The sequence below is a fragment of the Sander lucioperca genome, chromosome 1 (assembly GCF_008315115.2).
Source record: "Sander lucioperca isolate FBNREF2018 chromosome 1, SLUC_FBN_1.2, whole genome shotgun sequence".
In the NCBI taxonomy this organism is placed as follows: domain Eukaryota; kingdom Metazoa; phylum Chordata; class Actinopteri; order Perciformes; family Percidae; genus Sander; species Sander lucioperca.
The window spans coordinates 46,534,120-46,559,119 of NC_050173.1; the positions used below are offsets into that span (position 1 = coordinate 46,534,120).

A 25,000-nucleotide genomic window follows, 5' to 3' on the forward strand; every position below is an offset into this window, starting at 1 on the left:
ATTTACACAAACTGCCATGAGACTGGGCTGCGTGTATAGAGTCGGTGGGCGGGGCTTAACATAATGACGGCAGAGTTGCGACGGCTCCGCGTGAATTCCCCGCCACTTGAAAACAAAGAAGATGGCTGCTGCTGCTGGTGAACAGCGGTCTTTGGAATCGGCTTTGGCCGCGACTCTGGAAGACTTGGAGTTAAGATTTTCTTTGAGAAAAGAAGAAAGAACGGCACTGAAGTCATTCTTAAAAAAGGAGGATGTGTTCGGAGTTTAAAGTTTAATCTATCAACTAGCGTTGCTCTGATTGGTTGTAGAGCTATCCTATTGCGTGCAGAGAGAATTTGAAAGACAGCCATTGATCCCGCCCCTCAGATTGAGCCCTGCCAATGGTGAGTTCCCAGACCCAACATCTGGATGTGGGTCTGGCTTGTCAGGCTAACTCTCTACCGTTGTCCCTCTTCATACTACGTCATCTTACAGCGCCGCGGTCGAGCCGTTCCATACAGACTCTAACGGGGGATTTGTGCGTCGGTGTCTGACGCTGAGAGACACTGACCAGGCGTCAGTGTGTAACGAGTTGGGAGCGAGAACGGGTTACGTGATCTCGTGTCACACCAACCCAGTTTCACAGCAGTTCGTGTAAATGTCACGTTATTTTTAATCTATTGATACGTGTTCACGGGTTTTTCTCGTTTTTTACGTGGTGGCCAGCACGAAATACCGTACGGGGACAGGATGCCTCACACGCCGGGAGACGGACGAAAAGGACGCCCCATATGCCGGGAGGCAGCCGCCGGGAGACGGCCGCAGGGGACGCGCGACAATAACGGGACGGTTGTGATTAGGAAGACTACGGGACACTAAACGCCACACGCGGGACGCGATCCCCGCTCGCCCGGGTGAAAGTCCCATGTTGTTTGACCCATCCACCCCCCCGACCAACCTCCCTACGCGGATTTTCGGCTCTTTATACTACTCCCTACCATTTTCATGCTGTGACCACGAAATATGCTTCCCATTGAAATACATTACTTCACATTTTCATGCTGGCCACCACGTAAAAAACGAGAAAAACGTCCCCGTGAACACGTATCAGTAGAGTAAAAATAACGTGACATTTACACGAACTGCCGTGAGACCGGGCTGGTCACACACATTTGAATGTGGCTTGATGCAAACATAAAGTCCAGCACAGACCACATGCTGGTTTTATGTCTGACCTCCAGCGCCCGACACCAGCTGCCCCATTGTTACCCCCCCTACTCCAACCACACCCTCCTTCGGATATTTAACTACCCCTCCACCTCCCCTTTCATCCAAATGGTTTCCTTTTGTGGTTAAAGCCATTTGTTTCTCAACAGGCTGCTCAGGACGAGAGACGGGACTCTCTTTCTCCTCCATTCCCCTCTTATTTGTACAGTAGTTTATTCCCAGTAAAAACCAGCATTAGAAACCTCAAAAGAGTACATTTTCTGAAGTAAATGTGTGTGTGTGTGCTTTTGAAATCTCTGAATGAGGGAACAGGTTTCGAACGCAGCTTAAGTTAAAGAAAAGAAGGCAGATGGAAGGTGTAGAGTTGAATAAAGGTGTCTGTCCTGTGTCTGCTGATGAGTGAATCCATTTTGGCCGCAACTATACTTTGCTTCCTCCTCTTCCTCTACGGGAGACGTGCAATAAAGACAAATAGGGTCACACAAGCTGCTGCAGGTAGCTATCGTCAGGGAAGAGGAGATAAATACTGAACAATGAGCTTTTTCTGTTCCTTAATGAGTCGGATAAAGTGCCTGAAAATTCCCCAAATTAACCTCCAGGCTCTGTATCGCTGTGAATAAACGATATGTAGTATCGCCTGTCCTAGAGCTGAAGATCTTTCCCCAAACCCGACGGGACCCAATTTTACTCGGGCCGGGCTCGGGCTTGCGCTCCGGGTTGCGTGGTAAATGAGCGGCCAGGTGATGCTTTTCGATTAGCGTGTAAATGGATGCTGAGGAGGTGAAACGGAGGCTGGCCTCTGGAGGACTTATTTTATTTCTTTTTTCCAACTTCTAAGTGGCCTACAGCCTCCGTTAGTCATGAATAAATAATGTGAAAAAATGTAGAAATGACTCGTTCTTGACAAAAGGCAAAAGAGCTGTGTGTGTGTGCGCACATTTGAATAATGTCGGGCTATAAACGGGTTCGGGCTTTTAAAAGGCTGTCAATCAAAATGTACTTGTTAGACCGAACTTTTAAGGCCCGATTACAGCTCTAGCCTGTCCATCGACAGCTGCAGCCTGTATAGGTACTGAGCATGTGTGTATTTCAGACCTGCGTGTAATGTGTATTCTAACAACAGAGTAAAAACATTATTTCCCTTGCAGGATTAATAAAGTATAAATTAGTATTATTACTATGTAGAAGCACTTTGAGTGGTTGTTAAGACTAGAAAAGCACTATTTAAATACAGTCTATTTACATTTACCATCAGCGGGCGGAGTCTACACGCTGCCTTCTGTTTATGCCCAGCATTCATTGTTAGTTTAAAGGTGCTGTAGGTAGGATTGGGAAGATCCAGGACTTAGCCAAAAAATTTGAACATTGACAACTTTTCAGTCCCTCCCCCCCTTTCTGCTTTCTGTTTTTATTTTTCTGATGTTTCCATTTTCTTCACTTTGACACACCACTAACATCAAATTATAATGACTAGTTTTACACTTACTCTTGGAATTCATGGTCAGTAAACTTCATTTATATGAAATCATAGCACATTTTTGAGTTTAAAAAGCACAGATTTGCTATAATATTAAATACCCACAATTCAATAAAAGTAGTGAACTGTAGAATCTGTAATTTTACTTGTGAAGAGCGTTGTATGGAACCATCCATGTTATTTTTGGGCAGTTTGGTTGAAAGAAATCCACATTTCTGATATAGAAACTTTAAAAAAAAAAAGGTCAAATTTGACCCGAGGACAACATGACTGTTAATGTAAATGCAAAAGTTTCCGAGTAGCCGGAGGTGCTGCCTCATGTTCCTGAACACACACACACACACACACACACACACACACACACACACACACACACACACACACACACACACACCCTCTGAGCTCTTCCTGTTCTGTCCTCCTGCTTCTATATTTAGCCGGTGTTCGATCTTCGTGGCGTGTCGAGCAGTCAATAAAAATCAGCTGCTCGCCGTCGGACATCATGTCTGAACCTGATTCCCCAAAACCCTCTCACCTCAAAAAACCCCTCCCTCCTCCACTAGGAAGTGTCGGCGTCCGTCCGAACACTTCCTCCTGCCGTCTGTACGGATGAAAAATGAGCGCTCTCTGCTCTGGAACGGAGAGATTTCAGGGCGCTCAGGTGTCGGACTTTAATATCAGCCGAGTCACCTTCACATCGGCGATCACTCAACGCGCGGCGGCAGCCGGCGGCGCAGAGGTCAAAGGTCACAGCAAATACCGCACCGAGCCTTCGGGAAAGACACGTAGAGAAGGAGAGAACAGCCATTTGTTTACTCTTTTGAATTCACAGCTTATGTTTGTGATTCAGATTGTTTTGACTTATTTTATTTTATTAGAAGTGTTTGTGTGTTTAATTCGGTATCTTTTGTATTTTCTATTTTAATGTATTTTCAACAAATCGTTAATTTTCTAACCCCGACCCGTCAACTATCTTTCATAATCTTATTTCTCCTCACACCTTCCCAACGTTATACTTTAATAATAATCAGTCTTCTAAACCAGAAATCATTCTTCAATGGTTCTTTAGACGGCTCTGTTGTCCTATTTCTTTGATCTTTTGTTTACTCTTTCAACAAATCGTTTCTCTTTTCATAACCGTACATCTTTGTGTTGTGTATATGCTAATCTTATTTCTTCTTAAACTTTTAATCAGTCTTCTAATAACAAAGATATCATTCTTAATCGGTTCTTCAGAAGGCTTTGTTGGCCTACAAAGAACCATCGCTGACTAAAGACCTCTGTGTACCTCATTATAACGCACCTTTAAATAAGTTTGTTACAGAATATATGGTGGAGAACCACTTGAAAAAGGTTGCTTGGTCAATTCAAAATGGTGGATTTCCTGTTGGGTTTAGGGTATGGATCCAATCAGCTTGTTTGTACGTCTTGACGTGATACATACGCATACCAGATTTCATGAGTCTACGTCAAACGTACTGCAGGAGCGCAATTTTTTAAGTTTTGTAGGGGGGCGCTAGCGAGGCATTTTTTCATGCCTATCTACGAAACCCTTAAAATATCAAATTTTTCACAAGGCCTGATGCATGTGCAAAGTTTGGTGAGTTTTTGAGTATGATAAGGTCCCCAAAAAGGCAATTCATTGCGCAGAAGAAAAATAATAACTTCGCCGCTGTCACTTGGTCTCGGATGGGAAGCTAAGCAATGTACTGCTGTGGTCGGGGGGGAGTAGCCAAAATGTTTTAGACATCGTTGATTAATCTGTGGACTATTTTCTGGTCTCTAAAATGTGGATCAGTGTTTCCCAAAAGCTCAAGATGACGTCCTCAAATGTCTTGTTGTTGTCCACAACTCAAAGATATTCAGTTTCCTGTCCCAGAGGAGAGAAGAAACTAGAACATACTCACATTTAAGGAGCTGACATCAGAGAATTTACACTGTTTTTCATAAAAAAAAAAAGACTCAAACTGATTGATCGATTATCAGAATAGTTGGCGATTAATTTAGTAGTTGACAACTAATCGAAAGTTTATCTTGATGAACCACCGATATTCCAGACTGATCTCATGAAGTGGCGTATGTATGACACGCCAATTATTGGCGTGTTATCAAGACGCATACTCGCTTTTAAGCGTGTTTATCAACGCCGTTTGGCCTCCATTGACTTACATTACCTTGTGATTGCGTGTGAATTGACGCGGTAGGGAGTAGTATGAAGGGCGAATCGCCACGCAGGTGGTAGAGTTTAGATTCTCTGCCCGAGCCCAAACCGGGCCGACATTTTACGCCGCTATGATTGTGCCGGGCTGGGCCGGGCCCTTAAACAAGCATTTGTGTTTTTTTAATCATTACTTTATCAGCCTTATTCGGTGGGGAGCAGGCTATGCCTCTCCAGCTTCTCCCGTAGCTCTGGGTGGATGTCCTGCACTGACTTGAGTGTGAGGTAAACTGGGCTACATCGTGTCTCCCCCCTCTGCAGCACTATTGTCAGCCAGTGCGTCGGCGTGCAGACCGTGGCGAAGGACAGTATTAATTAGGTGATGGAGACCAGAAAGTCTCCTATATGGTTCCAGGTCTTTGATTATGTTGCTGCCTTGATCTGTTCCCCTCACTATTCAGCTGAGGGAGCTTATAGGGTCAAGGTTTTTTTTTACGTTCCTTCATTCAGATCCATTTGCGATCCGTTCCATTCTGAATAAACTAACAGCAGTTTACATGCTTCGTCCTTGTTGCATTATTCATGAAGATAAATCTAAACACATTTCTGTAGTTCAAACAACTCTGAATTGTAGTTGAGAACATCAGTTATAACGGCCCACGTATTAAAACATTGTCGGGGTTAAATCTGGCTCGGGCTCATAATTACAGTTAATGTGTCGGGCTGGGACACACCGTGCACGGGCTCGGGTAGGGTTGGGCTTGAGCTTTTGGGCCCCATCTAAGCTCTAGCAGGTGGTGGATGGGTAGAACACAGGACTTTCACCCAGGAGAGCGGGGATCATGTCCTGTGTGTGGCGTTTCCTAAAGCCAACCCCGTTCTTCTTTTCCTAAACCCAACCGTTTGTCCGTTTCTTGTTTTCCTAAAACCTGCTTCTGTCGTAGTCTCGCGATAACACGCCACGTGGCTTTAGAAAGCGCCACGTGGCGTGTATGTTTAAGCTGTGACGTTTACAGACACGCGGATAGCTCATAATGCGTACAGATAACACGCCACTTGGCTTTAGAAAGTTGGCGTGTATGTTCACGTGAAGTCATGATGCCATGTTGGATATTCTAAGATATTTTATTGGAATAATTGAACTTCAACCGAACTAACAGGATGTTTTGCTGTTATATATATATATATATATATATATATATATAGGGCTGTCAATCGATTAAAAAAAAAAATCTAATTAATTACATACTCTGTAGTTAATTAATCGAAATTAATCCCATACATAATTAACGGTGCCTGAACCGATACTTTTTAAGAAAGTAAGAAAAGAAAAAAAACAACAGTTGGTGACATTAAAGAACGGCTTGTTTATTGCTAAGGCCATATGGTCAAAATTAAATGATTTAATAATAATGTATAACAATAACAATAACTTATTTCACTAGTAAATTGCTGTTGAACGACAAAAACAACCACCAGATGGGAAAAGGACATTTACAACAACTTCAAAGCAGCCTTACCAGTTTCATTGAACGCACCGTCTGTGTTGTTTTTCCGACGGCCAAAACACAGTCAAACTTTACACCGTTTAGCGTTAGCTGTCAGCATTTTAACCGTTTTTAATCCAACTACTAGCTAGCGGTAGGCTAACGTTAGCTGCTGTCGAGTATAGTGTTAACTAGCTAGCGGTAGGCTAACGTTAGCTGCTGTCGAGTATAGTGTTAACTAGCTAGCGGTAGGCTAACGTTAGCTGCTGTCGAGTATAGTGTTAACTAGCTAGCGGTAGGCTAACGTTAGCTGCTGTCGAGTATAGTGTTAACGTTAGCTGCTGTCGAGTATAGTGTTAACTAGCTAGCGGTAGGCTAACGTTAGCTGCTGTCGAGTATAGTGTTAACTAGCTAGCGGTAGGCTAACGTTAGCTGCTGTTGAGTATAGTGTTAACTAGCGTCACATGCAGCGGCGTTTGTGTTGCCTGTATCGTCTTCAGAGCACCAGAGAGAAGAGCAGACATATCAGTGGCTCCAGATTTCGGTAGCCAGGGTTGGCAGGAAGAAGCTTTTTACAAGTAAATGTTCCAGTTAATGATCCAGGCAGCACATTCTCATCTCCCTCCTTCATTTTACAGTCCAATGGTGGCTAGAACGGCTGGAATGGATTAATCTGCGTTATTTTGACTAATAAATATATATATATATTTATATATATATATATATACATACGAGCCAGGGATCCACTGACCGGCCTGTGATGTCTCTCTGATCCACACGGTGGAAACTGGGTAGATTTGTCTGTAATACTATAAGACATCCGTCTCTCCTTGCAGCTTTTCTTTCCTCAAGCCTCACAAAGCCCGGCTAAATCTCACCAACTCTGTTGTTTTTTGTGTGTACTTCTTTTAGTCTGAAAAACATCTGCTTATAGAGTCGAATGGACCATCAGAGTTCACATGATGACATAAAAAGTCTAGAAATGTGTGCAGGACGAGAAGAGAATGAAAAATCAATTAAAAAATTCTTTCACCTCCAATCTACAGCTACATTAATAGTTCACGTACTATAGATATTGATCAGGCTGTTCCCATGAACCGTTCGTACATATAACTATGAAATGTAAAGCACTTTAATTCGTACGTGTTCCACGTATTTATTACTGTCAGCAGGGTTTTAGGGGCTCCTAAAACACAGGGTTTTCAAGCGGTGGAGCGGAGTTTGCGTCCCGGAAGAAGTTAAGGAGAAAACACAAGACTTTCACCCAGGAAACAGGTGATCATGTCCTGAAGAAGTTAAGGAGAAAACACAAGACTTTCACCCAGGAAACAGGTGTTCGTGTTATGGAGGTACTACTTAAAGCTATAGTGTGTAGTTTCTGTCTCCCCCATGAGGAATTCTACGTAACGACAACAAAACTGTCGGCACGTCCACATGATACAAGCCTTCGCGCACCACCCCCACCCCTCCTCTACACAGTTGCTAGTAGCCAAGGAGGACACGGAGGATTAACAAAAAGGGTTAGGGTTACGAGGGCTCGAGTTTCTACACGGGAAAGTCACCGGACGCCACAATCTTCTGAACATAATCATACTGAGAAATCTAGAGAGAGTTGTGTGGAGCTGATAGTCTGAATTAGCTTTGTAGCAACTCATTTGGTAATGGCTTGAATGTAACGTTCATGACGTTCATTAATATCAAAAAGTGACGCACTAAAGCTTTAAGGGGACCGGTGTTTTAACCCAAACCACCACATATTTTTCCTAATCTTAACCCTTGTGTTGTTTAAGTTGCTCTTTTCAAATTTTTTCAATGCTTTGATCACTTTTTATCAACATTTTTATGGCATTTTCCCAATGTTTTTGTGACTTTTTCAATGTTTTGGGCCCTTTTTTTGACGTTTTTGGCGCTTTTTCTAAAGTTTGTAAGTCTCCTTTCATTGTTTTGGTTGCTTTTCATAACGTTTGTCCTTTGTTTTTTTAGTTTTTAGTTTTATTTGCGACGTCCCATATTTTCTGTTATTAAAAAAAAAACTTTGAAATCGGGTCAAATTTGTCCCGAGGACAACGTGGTGAGGGTTAACTAGTCGTTTTGGTGCCTAAACTTTACTGTCGTTGCTGCAGGACGGTCACCTTCTCTCGGCAAAACTTAACTGTCATGTGACCGGTCGTCACGTGTAATTTCGTAGGATATCATAGAAATTGCTGGGGCATAAGTTTTCATACGATATCATACGAACCCGTTGATGAGAATACGTTGTATTGATAGTGAGTCTGGAAGGACAGACCAGCCCGGTCTCACGGCAGTTCGTGTAAATGTCACGTTATTTTTAATCTATTGATACGTGTTCACAGGCACTTTTTTCTCGTATTTTACGTGGTGGTCAGCACGAAAATGTGAAGTAATGTATTTCAATGGGAAGCGTATTTTGTGGCCACAGCATGAAAATGGTAGGGAGTAGTATAAAAAGCCGAAAATCTGCGTAGGGAGGTTGGTCGGGGGGGTGGATGGGTCAAACAACACAGGACTTTCACCCGGGCGAGCGGGGATTGCGTCCCGCGTGTGGCGTTTTGTGTCCCGTAGTCTTCCTAATCACAACCGTTCCGTTATTGTCGCGCGTCCCCAGCGGTCGTCTCCCGGCGTGTGAGGCACCCTTTCCCTGTAGTGTTTTTCCTAAACCCAACCTCCGCCATCCCGTTATTGTCGCGCGTCCTTTTTGGGTCCCCAGCGGCCGCCTCCCAGCATATGAGGCTTCCTTATTGGCCATCTCCCGGGATGTGAGGCGTCCTTTCCCCGTAGGGTTTTTTGTGCTGGCCACCACGTAAAAAATGAGAAAAACGTCCCCGTGAACTCGTATCAATAGATTAAAAATAACGTGACATTTACAAGAACTGCCGTGAGTCTGGAAGGACAGACAGATGCTTGTGTAGTCGGTTGAGCCAGCATGCCTGAGTGTTTCTGTTCTGGCTGCTTCAGAAAGCCAACAAGAGAACCGCGAGCACAGACGGAAGATAACGAGTTCAACAAGATTAAACAATGTTAACAAAAAAACCTTCCTGCACCTGCTTTTTTTCCACACAAAAGCTTTGACACAGTGAAGTGGTTTCTTTACAACTCCCCGGATCAAGATTAACAATGCGTCCCGTGTTGTATGCAGGATTACAGAGCTGAAGTCACACCCTGTTTTTTTGTTATAAAGACTTTAATCCTCCAGCCTGGACAGATAGTTAATTTTCTGACAGTTTCATTCATTAGTCTTTCTGAAAAGATGAAAGTGGGGGATGAAGTTTAGGATAGCTAAGACTGAAATAATCACTCTATTTGGTTAAAATAGAGTTGTTTAAAGTGAAGGTGAGGCTGATGCAAGTCTGCAGATGTGAGGAGAAATCTGCACCCTGATCAGTTTTCTCTCCTCCAGGAACTTTTGGAAACAACTGTTTGCACCTTCTTCACCCGAGTCTACACAACGTCCACTACACTTTTAAACAAGGCCATTTAGGAGACAGGAAGTGTGTACCGTTTCATACCATTGGCTCAGCATGTAATGCGCAATATTTACATTTCTCTCTAGCCAAAATGGCCCTCTGTTTCCTATTTTACACGTACATTTGAGCACGTAAATCATGAGCAGCAGGCTGTTCTCATGAACCATTCGTACATACAGCTACGTAAAGTAATGCACTGAAATTCGTTTGTATTCCACGTATTTTTCTGCTGTATGCACAACATTGACTTCTGCGGTTGGGCAATTCTATCTGTAATAATGCAGCATACTTTAATCATAAGCTTTGTATTTGAAGTAACTCGATACACGCTGTTCTATGCAACCATTCGTACATATAGCTACGAAAAGTAAAGCACTGTAATGCATATGTATTCCACGTATTTATTACTGTCAGCAGCACACTGACTGCTGCTGTATAAGAGCGTGAAGATCCTCGTAGGGAGGAGGTCGGGGGGGATGTTTGGCTCCTAAAACACAGCTTTCAAGAGGGGGATCGGAGTTCATGTCCTGAAGAAGTTAAGGAGAAAACACAAGACTTTCACCCAGGAAACAGGTGTTTGTGTCCCTGGAGTACTACTTAAAGTGCTCATATTATGCTCATTTTCAGGTTCATAATTGTATTTAGAGGTTGTATCAGAATAGGTTTACATGGTTTAATTTTCAAAAAACACCATATTTTTGTTGTACTGCTCATTGCTGCAGCTCCTCTTTTCACCCTGTGTTCAGGTCTCTGTTTTAGCTACAGAGTGAGACCTCTCACTGCTGGAACATCTTTGTTGGCAGTCGCACATGCTCGGTAGCTAGGTAAGATCACATGCTCAGTAAGGACTACATGAGCTAGCTAGCTGTTTCTGCAACTTTGGCCTGTACAAGGCAGGATTAGCCCGGAGACTTCTTTTAAACGAGGGCGCACTTCCAACTTTGTGGAATACCTGCAGAACAGGGACATGGAAGTAGTTCTATACAATTTATTTTGTAGATTAGGGTGAATTTGTTTGTGTTGTAGCAGTGTTTTGCCATTGAGAACGAGCTAGCATGCTAACGGTTAGCCCCCTAGCCCCCTCGTCTCGGCTAGTGACGTAGAAAGCCGTGCAGATGTTGACCAGCTCACCCAGAGACTGAAGGCAGGACACGTTCAGAAACCGTATCTCACTCTAAACAGCATGGATGGTTTTATCAAAGTTTGTATGCGTGTGGAAGCACACAATATGGGCACTTTAAAGGTTAGGGTTAGTTATGTATGTTAGTGTGTAACATGTTTAGTTGTTCATTGTCAAAGTCTGTGTTGCCCGTTCACAAACTTGTCCTTTTTCATGAATATTTACCATCACCAAAATGTTACATTTGTATTCACATGAACTGGGGTAGACGCTCCATATTCATGCTCCATCTAGAAATACGTTAGCCGGTAAGGGACATACAGGACATACTGCTCCGCCTTTCGCATTTTCGCTGTCACATGATAAACTCACAGGTGCTGCTAATGCTGCTAATGGGTATCATAGCTTCCCGGCCCTTTTTGAAGCGTGAAGGCTACTGTAGCTGTAATACGTACTTTGAACTGTGTGGCGCGAGAGAGTTGATTGCGATATATGATCTCACCACTAGATGGGAAAAATTCCCACACATTGGACCTTTTAAGGGTAGCGGTGTTTTAACCCAAACCACAATCTTTTTTTATAATCTTAACTAGTCGTTTTGGTGTCTAAATTTAACTGTTGTCACTGCATTATGGTCACCTTTTAGTTGGCCAAACTCAACTGCCACGGCCGCTGAGAAGACCGTCCTCTCGCAGTGCTCTGTACCCGGCTCACTGTCACTTTTTCTCAGCTAAACTCAAGTAGCAAGTGCTACAACCGGCTGCTCGCGGAGCTCTGTAGCCGGCGTCACGTGACCGGCCAGCGGTCGGCTAATTTCGTAGGATGTCACACGAATTGTTATGCATACATTTTCGTACAACATAATACGAACCCGTTCATGAGAATGCGTTGCGTAGAGTATAAATTGGAATTAAACAACATTTTAAAAAATGAGTATGCCCAGCTTAACAGTTAAATAGGTCGGTGTCGTCATTCGTACAACATTGGGGATCAAGCTAATAGCCTTAGCTTAGCTTAGCTAGTCATGTTGTGGAAAACAAACGGCGCAACGTGGGAAACGATGACAAATGTGTAAATATATTTAAATATCTTTCAAACAGGCTTAAGCCTTAATGTCGTTTTACGTGGATCTGGTTGTTTAATTTCACTCAGAGATGAAATAGAAAGCCCTAGTTATTTGACAGTCTTTCTATTCTTATTTTATTCTTTTTTTTATTTTATTGAGCTGATGGATGGATCCTGAGTGTGTTGCTGTGTGGCCGACATGGAGCCACTTTGTCTTCTTTCTCTCCCGCTGATTTTCTTTTCTCCTTCGACAGCCGCCGAGTAGCTACACTGAGACAAACTATCACACACACACACACACACACACACACACACATACATACACATACACATACACACACACACACACACACACACACACACACACACACACACACACAGATATATCTACAAATATATACACATCCTTTGAACTGTCAGTGTATAGCAGAGCAGCTGGGCAGAACCTGCTCGCCACTTTCACTTCTGTGTGTATATGTCTGTTTCTGTGTGTGTGTGTGTGTGTGTGTGTGTGTGTGTGTGTGTGTGTGTGTGTGTGTGGTATCACCTCACACACACTCACACACACTTGAGTAATTAATTTTCAACATGGCTGGGTTTTTGCCATGACAGTGTGTGTGCAGAAGGGGAGGTAGCTGCCGTCAATACTAATTTGCTACGAGAGAAAACAAATGTATTTAATCCCTGGTTGTCTTGTCCTGTTTTCCTCTTCTTCCCTCTTTCTCTTTCTCTCTCTCTCTCTCTCTCTCTCTCTCTCTCTCTCTCTCTCTCTCTCTCTCTCTCTCTCTTCTTGCCTTTCACCTTACTCGCTTCTCGCTCGCGGCTCGTCCCTCCCCACCCCTGGCGGGCTGATAACCATTAGCACTGCAAAGGGAATTTTAATGCAACGCCGGCTTCAGTGGAAAGGAATGAATATTTAAAAACACACTCTGACTGGAGCAATAAAAGCAGAAGGACATATCCTTCATTTGGAGAGCACACACACACACACACACACAGACACACAGACAGACAGACAGACAGACAGACAGACAGACACAATGTTTATGTGACACACCGACAGAGTATCTGATTTCAAACCAGTTCTGCTGGTCTGACTTTGTTTTGTCTTGGCGCTGTGTTCATGTACCGTCGGAGCGTGCAAAGAGAAAGATTCCCGAGGTTACGACTTGAAAGCTCTCATATGAGGCGTAACCACAACTTCAGATTGACCTCTTCTTATCCAGCGCATGTTTACCCTCCCCTCCTCCTAACTGTGGCTACATCTACACTTCTTACGTTAGAGATGTTCCGACACCATGTTTTCTTCCCCGATTCCGATACCTGAGCTAGCGCATTGGCCCGTAACGAGTACCCATCCGATACCAGTGTGTTTAAAAAAGACTATTTTATTATGTTTTAACATATGTATACTACTATCCCTGTATGGATGTGATATGATTTCTATCATTGGTGTATGGCCTGGGTCTGTGTAAAACTGTTTGTGAAACATAAACAAATACGTACAGATAATGAATGCCATAGAACTTTCTTTTATTATCTACTTTGACAGTCAGTCATAACGGAAAAAAGAAAATAACTAAACTTCTTTTAAAACGTGGTATTAGATCGGTGCATAAAACTCCAGTACTTGCCGATACCGGGAGCGTGCCTATGTTCCCGGTATTTTTTTTTCCACTGACAATTAGGCCCTATATGTTCCAACATTTCTAAGATTTTTTTTCAAAATTAGGTCCTATGTTCCCACATTTCCTTTTTCATAAATGTGTATCAGATTTTATCCCCCTTTCTCCCAATTTGGTAGCCAATTACACCCAACCTATTATCCAGTAGCAATGGACTACAGATGGAATGTAACCCTAACCCTAACATAGGGCCTAATTTTAAGAAAAATCCTAGAAAAGTGGGACCATAGGGCTGTGGGACCATTGGGCTGTGGGACCATTGGGCTGTGGGACCATTGGGCTGTGGGACCATAGGGCTGTGGGACCATAGGACTGTGGGACCATAGGACTGTGGGAACATAGGGCTGTGGGAACATAGGGCTGTGGGAACATTGGGCTGTGGGACCATAGGACTGTGGGAACATAGGGCTGTGGGAACATAGGGCTGTGGGAACATTGGGCTGTGGGAACATAGGGCTGTGGGAACATTGGGCTGTGGGAACATAGGGCTGTGGGAACATTGGGCTGTGGGAACATAGGGGTGTGGGATCATAGGGGTGTGGGACCATAGGGCTGTGGGAACATAGGGCTGTGGGAACATTGGGCTGTGGGAACATTGCGCTGTGGGAACATAGGGGTGTGGGAACATAGGGGTGTGGGACCATAGGGGTGTGGGACCATAGGGCTGTGGGACCATTGGGCTGTGGGAACATTGGGCTGTGGGACCATAGGGGTGTGGGAACATTGGGCTGACCCCCCGATACCAGCAATTTAGGCAGCGTCTGAGGCTTTCGAATACTGGTATTGCTATATTATATACTACTATATCGCTCTAGTTTAAAAACCTTTCAGTAACCGTTACACCTCGGCGTCGCTCCAAGCTCCCTGCTCTTACTTTTCACCGGACGGAGATGGATTTGGTCTCAAAACGCGACTAAAAAATGAAAACAGAGTAGTGTAGATGTAGCCAAGGAAAAGCAACAAATCCTTACTGTTGAGAATCTGACACTGGATGTTGCGTACCTTTCAGTATCAGTTCGCAGTTCAGAAAACACGACCGTCTTTGCGGAGATAACACAACCATACAGTTACAGAACATACATTACATCCCATAACAGTGAACCGTAACGTAACCAAAGTGATGAGTAACGTGCCATAATGTATGAAAGAACAACTAAACAAAACCTAAAAGTATGCATTGCCATAGTTTAAACTGTCTATCTCAGTGTGATGAATACAGATTCCCTCCGAAATGTACTTTTTGTGTCTGTACCTTTTTTAAACAAACGCAGGAGCACACAGAGGAGAGCAACAGGTCTGTTGTTATGGAAACAAGGTGCACTGTCAGCCCCCCCCGTCCTCAGAAAGCACTTAATCTCGCCACAAACAGTCAAACGCAGCCTCAACTGCTCTGCATTCAAGACATTTGAATACTTGTAAAAACGATCATTTGAATTTAGATTTTTTTAAAAGCAGGTTTAAAGTGCCCATATTGTGAAAAAATCACTTTTTCTGGGATTTGGGGTGTTATGTTGTGTCTCTGGTGCTTCCACACACATACAAACTTTGAAAAAAATCCATCCATGCTGTTTAGAGTGAGATACGGTTCCTGAATGTGTCCTGCCTTCAGTCTCTGGGTGAGCTGTTTAAAATTGGCACGGCTTGTGACGTCACAAGCCGAAACGAGCAGGCTAACCGCAACCATTAGCTCGTAGCGTTAGCGTTAGCATGCTAACGCTAATGCTAACGCTAGCATGCTACCTCGTTCTCAATAGCAAAGCACTGCTACAACACACACAAGTTCACCATAATCTACAAAAGAACTACTTCCATGTGCGCCCTCATTTAGAAGTCTCCCAGCTAATCCTGCCTTGTAACTGACTGAAGTTGTAGAAACAGCCTTTCTTTTACTGTCTATGGAGCTAGCTAGCTGACATGATCTACATCTGAGCTACTGCACATGTGCAGTGCAATCAAAGATAGTACAGAAGAAGAAGAAGAAGAAAAGAGGTCTCACTCTGTAGCTAGTATAATATGGGCATAATATGGCTGCTTTAAAGCACCTGCGGACACTGGTGTAGTCTAATGTGTGTAGTGGGTATACTGTACTATCTATATATATATATATATTATATACATACATATATATATATATATATAATATATATGTATGTATATAATATGTATGTATATATGAACATCAACAACTTCTCAGTTCCTCCCCTCTTTCTGCTAAAGCCCAAAACGGTCTCTTAAGCCCCTCCCCCCACAAGGGAGAATTAATGCGTGTGCATGAGCAGTGATTGACAGTTAGACACCCCCTCTGGCCCTGATTGGTGCATCTGAACAGTTAGACACTCCCCTTGGCCCTGATTGGTGCATCTGAACAGGGAGCTGTGGATTTTTGTAAATCCCACTCCAGGCTGTAGGTGGAGCCAGAGGAGCTGGATTTTTATTTTTAATGACCTGCTTCATGTAGTTCTACTGGAACATAGGGTCAGTTTCAGCAAATATGACAGAAAGTTAGTTTTATAAGGCTTACCTACTGCACCTTTTAAAAACAACACTGTAAGAAGAAAACTGTGAAATCTACAGCAACTAGCTGGCAGCAATTAGCTAGTAAGTTGCTGTAATATATTCTACAGTATGCTTACTGTACATCTAATCACAGTACATAGAAATGTACTGTAACTGTATTTACGGTAATAATCACAGTACTGCACTTTTAATCACAGTACATATTAAGACTACTGTAGTAGATATTACTGCATACATTTCAATACTGTAAAATAATTACAGTATTATAATTATTTACAGTATTATTACTGTATTATATTTACAGTATTATATTTTAAATGTAATATATTATTTGATTTATTATTTTAATTTATGTTATATTTTGTTTTAATGCATAAGGGATAATGTAGAGAACGCCGGTCATTATTGGGAGAATAAGTCCCGTCAGGGCCACCAGACCCTGACGTGCCAGTGGACTTGAAATCCCATTCAAGTCAATGGAGTGTTATAATAGCATTGTGAAGAGCCGTATAATAAAATAAAAATAATGACATACTATGAAATACCTAAACACCTAGCTGGCTGAGGAATCTGGCCAATGGCAGACAGTAATATTATCAATAAATAAGAACAGAGCATACATTTGGACCCAAGCAGAAAGTGAGGTTTAAAAACTTTATTCAACTATTAGAATTCATAAAAACAAACAGTAAAACTTCATCCAACTGTTCACATTCTCAGATATACAGGATATGACATATAGACATAGATATGAAAAGCATGGTCTATCAATGTATCATACTCTACTAGTATTAGTAAAAACAAACAGTAAAACCCAACATATCATATACATGTTGTAGTTAGACAGAAGTATGTGCGAGGGAGGTAGAGAGAGAACGTGCATGTGTGACAGAGTAGTGTGTGTGTTTGTGTCCATGTCTCTGTGCGTGTACATGTGTGATGTGCTAGTCAGAGAGGAAGGGATAGAGAATCCATGTGGGCAAATACATGTGTGTAAGAGAGTCAATGTGTGTGTGTGAGTGAGTGAGTGAGTGAGAGAGAGACATGGAGAGAGAGAGAGAGAGAGAGAGAGAGAGAGAGAGAGAGAGAGAGAGAATGTGCCATATGTTGTAGTGAAGTCCTACCACAAGAACAAGAACTCCACCCCAGCATCTATCAATGTGTGTGTGTATGGAAATGGAGCCTGAGTGGAGTGGACATCTTCTTTACTGCAATGGAAAAAAAAAGGTAAAAAGGAATTAGATGCTGATGTAGAAATGTATAATGAGCAAGACTAATGACTTTCTCATGAAAGAGTCCACTAATTTACTCTCCAATGCAAAGAAACGTAAAATCTGAATGCATGAAACATTAAAAAAACACATGAATTAATAAGAATATGATAAATGTAATGTAATAAATGAAGGTACACAAATACATTGTTGGAGGATATTAAGGCAAAGGGAATACTTCAAAGTTCACTTCATAAAGGGGTCTTACCTGGCATGCTCTAGGTATTCTGCCAGTCATATTCAATGAAGTCCTGGATTAGAGCGGCGACATGTTGATTCAGGGACTGATTTTTCCGTTGAACCTTCTTTCCCGTGCTCTTGCTGGTCTGGAATTTAGCAGCACATTTACTCTGTTCTGGATTTATCCGGACAAAAAAGCTGTAAAAAAAGAAAAAGAAAGAAGAAAAAAGATATTATACATCAGTATTTTTGCTACTTTATCACCACACAACAGTAGTCCCATATATTAATCCAGTACTGAGTCTGCACTATGATAGTGGTAGCAAGAAGACTGTAATGAACATAGTGAAAATAGAAATATATAAATAAAAAAAGATAGTCAAAAAGCTCTTACCGTTGGACAAATTCAAGGGACTTGGCTGCCTCCAAGCATGATTAGCCTCGGAGTGCTAGGCAGGGAAATCTGTGCTTCAGCAGTATAATAAACACAAAACGTTGTTAGAAAGTATGCAACTATAAGGCAAGACATGCTTGTTGTACATGTGATTCTGTAATGCGCACACTGACTTAAGGTTACAAGGACATTTTGCAACACCACAAGGAAAATTTACATTTGCACGGTTTCTATGCACTTTCACGTGTTTTATGCAGCTAGGGATTGTGTCTGTAGAGACAAAACAGTGCTTGCACTTAAACCCCATGACTAGTTTTCAACTGTGTTGTGTGAAAATTACCTGAGTCGGTGTTGTCTTTCAAACAGCCTGTAGTGTCGTTATCTCTAGTGGAACCTAGCAAGGGGGAAAGATGGACAAAAACGATTAAATTATGTTAAAATTAGGAAACTAGCTAGCTCTCCAAAACACACACCTCAAACAGACAGATACTGTGTACTGACACACAAAGTGAGCGAGTGAATGGGGCTAGTTAGCTAGTGGGTAGTACTGATAGATTTTCGACTTACACGAATACATGATCAACACACATCACACACACACAAAATATATCAAATCTTGGGTGCTAGCAGGAGTAAGTGGAGCAAATGTGTTTGCTACCATTAGCTAGCTAGCTGGCTACACAAGCACACAGCCACCCACTCGCGCTAGCAGGAGTAAGTGGAGCTAATGTGTTTGCTAACGTTAGCTAGCTGTCTACACAAGCCCACACAGCCACCCACTCGCGATTCAAACTAATTTTCGACTTACACGAATAAAAGATCAACACACATCACACCCACGCAAAATATAACAAATCTCAGGTGCTAGCAGGAGTAAGTGGAGCAAATGTGTTTGCTAACATTAGCTAGCTGGCTACACAAGCACACAGCCACCCACTCATGATTCAAACTAATTTTAAAAATCTAGCTATATTAATCAAGTCTAATGTTGTATATTATTATGTTATAAATTAATAAAATCCATGGTCCAATACTCTTAGCTTATTAATGCCTTATAACTTACTAACTGTCACCAAAGTGAGGAAGAGGCTACTTACATACTCTAGTGCAATCTCTGAAGAACTTTCCGGCTGCGTGGCTTGGCTGTGGAAGTCCGATAGATCCCGCTCAAAATTATAATATATATATAATATAATATAATATTATTCACAGGATAATTGTATTTACTGTAATCTCGTATTCTACAGCATTTTTGCCATGATCGCGTGAAAATCTACAGCAACATACTGTATACATATATGCAGTAGTCATTTGTTCAGTATACAGCAATACTGCTGTGAAAACTACGGAATCTTGTTACAGTGAAGCAGTTATATATATATATTTCTGTTGCCCGAGAGAGGACAACTTGCTGATTTTAGCTGTTTACATGGCGTTAACCTGAATATAATCTGGTTTTTAAAATGCATTTAAACGCACGCAAGTGTTCCTCATCATGGTGATCTGTTGCCGAGTCCATGCAGGAAAAAGGAAGGGCAGCCTGAATCCAGACCTCTGAATCACATGCAGCTTGAAACTTTCAAATATCAGTTGAAATATTCCAAATATTCAGGCTGATCATCAGCCAAAAGGGAGCGCTCCTGCTATCAAAGCTGAGTGCAGTGATGATTTACTTCTGTGTTCATTTTGGGCACCAGGTTTCTGATTCTTGTGATACGTTGAAGCCTGGAACAGGATGTGAAGTCACACATTGTCCTTCCTCAGCTCTTCGTCTTTGTAGTCTACTGTCGCCGGCAGGAATGTTTGCAACCGTGTCGCACAGATTCCGGTGAGATGAAACCTGATGTCTTGTGTTGATGGAAACCTACCGACAACACAGAACTGGAAGCTGAAGTTCCCAGGAAGAACAGACTAGAGAGGAACGCTGTTGGACTGGATCTCTGTCTGTGTGTGTGTGTGTGTGTGTGTGTGTGTGTGTGTGTGTGTGTGTTGAAACCTCATAGCTTCACAATGACTCATCACAGGTCAAGGAGTGCAACTGTGAGTGTGTGATGGACAGATAACGCAATAAGTCAGGCTGAGTTAGAATGAACTCTAAGTAACGCCTAACAGCCGGGAAACGTGTGTGTGTGTGTTCTCGTTTAACTATATTCGTGGGGTCCAAACACCGGGAATGCAGTATACTTGTGGGGTCCGGACAGCTTTGTGGGGCCAAAATGCTGGACCCCACAACTTTAAAGGGCTGTTTGAGGGTTAAGACTTGGTTGTAGGATTAGGCTTAGAATTAGGTTATGGTTAGGGTGAGGGTAAGGGTTAAGGTTAGGCATTTAGTTGTGATGGTTAAGGTTAGGGTAAGGGGCTAGGGAATGCATTATGTCAATGACGGGTCCCCACAAAGATAGTGAGACGCAGTGTTTGTGTGTGTGTGTGTGTGTGTGTGGGGCCCTTTAGCGCCTGTAGTCCTGACGAAGCTTCGGTGACCAGAGATCATCAGAAAATCGTTGAGGTATGAAAAAGACAATTTACAGCTTCGATTGATCTGGACTCTGGAGAGAGAGAGAGAGAGAGAGAGAGAGAGAGAGAGAGAGAGAGAGAGAGAGAGAGAGAGAGAGTGTGTGTGTGGGTTAGGGTGTAAGGCGATCCCCTCCAGGTGTATTAGTTGATGGATCCGTTTCCGTGCGGTGTGTTTCCAGCCGCTCAGCATCCTGTGAAGAAGGGAAGTCGAGCTTGAAAACGACAGCAATCTGTAAACTGATCCCGGGTCAGATTTCGGGGCTGCAGAAAAAACCTGGTGTGCTGCTTCATCACAGCTAATCTCTCTGAAGAACTAATTTCTGTTTAAACTATAACACAGACCTCATATCTCATCATCATTCTGGTATAACGGGCATAAACAGGAGGCAGCGTGGAGACTCCGCCCGTTGCTGGTAGTTACCATGGTAAAGTTAGTAGCTTTAAGTCTCAGAGAACGAGACATCATGACTGATAAGACCCAATCAGGAGGAGAAATGTTGGCGTCAGTGTCGGCGTTGCCAAAGGTCTCCGTTTGCGGGCGTTGAGACTGCAACACAACCTCGCAGATTACCAACCAAAACGGGTCAGAAGAGTTTCCAAATGTCTCCGGTTTAGGGGCTCGGAAACACCAGAGCAGGGGGAATGAGAGGGGGAAACACCAGAGCAGGGGGAATGAGAGGGGGAGACGCCAGAGCAGGGGGAATGAGAGGGGGAAACACCAGAGCAGGGGGAACGAGAGGGGGAGACGCCAGAGTAGGGGGAATGAGAGGGGGAAACGCCAGAGCAGGGGGAACGAGAGGGGGAGACGCCAGAGCAGGGGGAACGAGAGGGGGAGACGCCAGAGTAGGGGGAACGAGAGGGGGAGACGCCAGAGCAGGGGGAACGAGAGGGGGACACGCCAGAGCAGGGGGAACGAGAGGGGGACACGCCAGAGCAGGGGGAACGAGAGGGGGAGACGCCAGAGCAGGGGGAATGAGAGGGGGACACGCCAGAGCAGGGGGAAGGAGAGGGGGAGACGCCAGAGCAGGGGGAATGAGAGGGGGACACGCCAGAGCAGGGGGAAGGAGAGGGGGAGACGCCAGAGCAGGGGGAACGAGAGGGGGAAACGCCAGAGCAGGGGGAATGAGAGGGGGAAACGCCAGAGCAGGGGGAATGAGAGGGGGAAACGTAGCAAAATATATTAATTTTTAAACCAAAACGTTAACAGTGTAAATGTAGGCTGAGACGGCTTTACCTTCCGATCACACTGCGATACTTTAAATAATCTAAATGAAATCCTGGCCGGGGGGGAAATAGATAGTTGCATAGAGATTGTAAATGTATATCATGAACTTCCAAATAGTGTTGGAATAGTTTGCAATATTTAAAAAAAAAAGTCCTTTAGTTAACTTTTTGTAATGATATCTCCTGTCTGAGGATTTTCTCCACACATGAACATATCCTCAGTTTCTACTTCCTGATGGTTTCTACTGTGACAGGAAGTGTCTCTCGCTGTGTCTCCGTCTGTCGTAACGAAGAGGTTGAAGCCGCTTCATTAAAAGCTGCTGGATCGAGCGCTGCTCGTTTCGGCTGACTCCCTCTCGGCATGCTGGGAAAAGCTGCTGACGGATGCACAGAGACGGAGAGGAGGAAGAGAGCAGTCGAGATAGGGAGGAGTGAGCCTCAAGCGTTCTCACAAACGAGGGGAAAAGTAGGGCAGATTGTACATTTCCAGGATCAACTAAATGTCATCTTATCTTACCTCTCCTAATTTATTGGTTTATTGTGAGAACCATATTTTGTATAATTAGTATACAGTAGCAGAAGATGGAAAACCTCAAGTACAGAACCCCAGAATTGTACTTACCGTAAGTACAGTACTTGAGTAAATGTACTCTCCAACACTTCCTTCCTTCCTTCCTTCCTTCCTAAATCCCGTCCTAGAGCTTCACCGCGAACCCAGAGGTCATAGTGTGAGAGCGTGATGCAGACGGAGAGATAGATGGACAAACGGACAAAATCTGACTTTAAGGAAACTAAATCCGTCCCTAAATAAATAAAAAAAAACGCAATTTTAGCAGTTTCAGTTCTGACAGCGGAAACGTTAGCCTGACAGGACGACAGACTGCAAGTCAGCGAATCAGGAGGCAGCAAGTCCTCGTTTTGAGTGTGTGTGTGTGTGTGTGTGTGTGTGTGTGTGTGTGTTATTAAATGCAGTCACATACCCAAAAATGTCTCTCCCAGCCTGTTATGACTCAACTGTGGTGTGTGTGTGTGTGTGTGTGTGTGTGTGTGTGTGTGGAGCTTTGCTGTAATTGAATTTTACCTCTCAAAAAAGCTGTGACATTATTGTATTAGAGGAAGGATATGCTGCTCAGCCTCAGAGCCAGAGGGAGAGAGAGAGAGAGAGAGAGAGAGAGAGAGAGGGAATCGAATTGCAGCTAAATTCATCATCATCATCATCATCATCATCATCATCATCATCATCATATCATCTGACCAATCGGAGCCCTTTGTTCCATGCAGCGTCGAGTCATACTGTGACTTATGCAAGTCTGTTTTGTACGTGAAAGATGAATGCACCACAGGGAGGAACATTGCTGACACAGAGGAGCGTTTGGTAACATCGCTGGCAGCTCCCAGGTGGGTGGAGTTTTGGCAGAGAAGCACAGGCGACCTGAGGGAAAGACACACCTTCAATCTGGGGGCCAATGACAGCCACCTTTTCGATCCAGGCAGGGAGGGAATATACCTTGTTAGCGAGCCTCCCGTGATCATCTCTAGGGTTGGATATCGAAAACAGGACGCAGTAAACGACCCCTATCTACCGCACCGAATGACTGAAAATCTGCAGACTTTCCCTGAAGTTACCAGCTAACGCTAGCAGTAGCTAGCTAGCTTGGTTACATTTGGTTACGAATCTAGTTGTAGTCTTGCCATGTGTGGCAATGTGTCTTTAACGTTAGATGTGAGATGATTGTCTTTAGTTTAGGGATGCACCGAATCCAGGATTCGGCTTCGGATTCGGCTGAATATTGGGCTTTTTGACGGGGTTCGCTTTCTGCTGAACCTTAGCATTTTTTCCCACTGAACCGAACCCTACGCTTGCACTACGCGTAGGGTACGAGTTGTGCATGAAGGAATCTACAGACAGCAGCCAGTTAAAATGAAAAATATACTGCCGTAGACGTTGTTTCCTTCGTTAAAGGGATATTTCACCACTGGAAAGCTGAATATATCTTTAAATTGGGTCACTTATGTAGTATAAATGTGGAAAAAAAATTGGTGCCTTCTAGGCCGAGAAAAGCCAGGAAATGTGTATTTGGCTCATGTGGTGAAAGACAACAAATCCCAGAATGCACTTGCTTCGCTGCTCTGAGTCCACTCCCAAGCCACGCCTACCGTTTACAGACAGACAGACAGTGTTATTTCAACCATATACACGAAACAACGTTTCACCGTGGCTCAAGTGGTTACACAATTCAAATATATAAAAACGACATACGAAACACATTACATGCTCCGTAAAGTTCAGCTAACACATAGCTAGCTACTAGCATTAGCGCTTGGTGGGCTGTATCACAGAGTATACAAATTTGCGTGTAATGTAGAATGGCCGGCATTTAACAGTCACAAACTCCACCAGCAGTTAGCAGTTAGTTGGATACAAGCACACCAGGGGCTCTACACCTTAACTCCACCGGTGACCAACGGATATCCTAAATCTGGGGCTACTTGTTTTGATATCGACTCGTTTTGACTGCCGAGGTGGTAGCGGCCGGAAACAACAAGAGCTACGGTGAGTTGTTCAAAACCTTTCTTTTTAGTAAACTCTGGGTACACAAACAATGTTGTCAGTGCTTTCGTTAAGGTGTAGAGTCCCCGGTGATGCTTGGAGCAAAGTCTCATGTTATGTCGAGCCTTCTTTAAAAAATAGCTATTTTGAGGCTAGCATAAAAGTGCCGCTAGCACTCCCATTCAAAAGGCCATTTGACCCAAAAACTAAAATACGGTACATCTTAAAAGTGGCGTTTCTGTCCTAAATATGCTTTTAAACAAAAGTTTGACTCGGGTACATTCACAAAAAGACCCTAGGTTGCATTTTGGCGAGAGTTATGCTTTAACATTACACTTGGCTTTAGGTAACGTTAGCCTACCGTTAGCTAGTAGCTGGCTTTAACACCAATAAAAAGCTGACAGCTAAACGGTCCAACGTGCGGCTGTATTTCACCGGAAAGGATTCCCACACCGGGACATACAACAGTCTGCAGCTAAAGACACGGAGGAGACCAGCTGCCTCTGAGATAGCGTGGACGCTGCCGGAGAAAAAACCCTGACTAGACTTAGGCTTTTACAAAATCCACGGTTCGGTTCGTATCACGGTTTTAGGGTCACGGTTTTCGGTTCTGTACGGTTCTTATTTTTTCTTTTAATCTTTAACACTCCAGAAATATACTTCAGC

At 43.4% G+C, this 25,000-nt stretch overlaps 1 protein-coding gene and 2 long non-coding RNA genes across 5 annotated transcripts in view; 2 read left to right on the top strand and 1 right to left on the bottom strand.

The window, feature by feature from the left end:
* LOC116062401 (protocadherin-1) overlaps positions 1 to 25,000 on the top strand; it is a 272,977-nt gene that overhangs the window by 75,030 nt on the left and 172,947 nt on the right. The window lies entirely within an intron of this gene.
* Positions 17,097 to 25,000, top strand: part of LOC116062419 — a 12,629-nt gene continuing 4,725 nt past the window's right edge. The window contains exons 1-2 of the long non-coding RNA XR_004107959.2: positions 17,097 to 17,219; positions 18,324 to 18,331. This is a non-coding gene — a long non-coding RNA (uncharacterized LOC116062419). The remainder of the gene's footprint in view (positions 17,220 to 18,323; positions 18,332 to 25,000) is intronic.
* On the bottom strand, positions 17,242 to 19,216 carry LOC116062412. Its single transcript, XR_004107952.2, has 4 exons — positions 19,143 to 19,216; positions 18,046 to 18,439; positions 17,680 to 17,849; positions 17,242 to 17,408 (listed from the first exon to the last, which is right to left on the bottom strand). It is a non-coding gene; the product is annotated as an uncharacterized LOC116062412 (long non-coding RNA).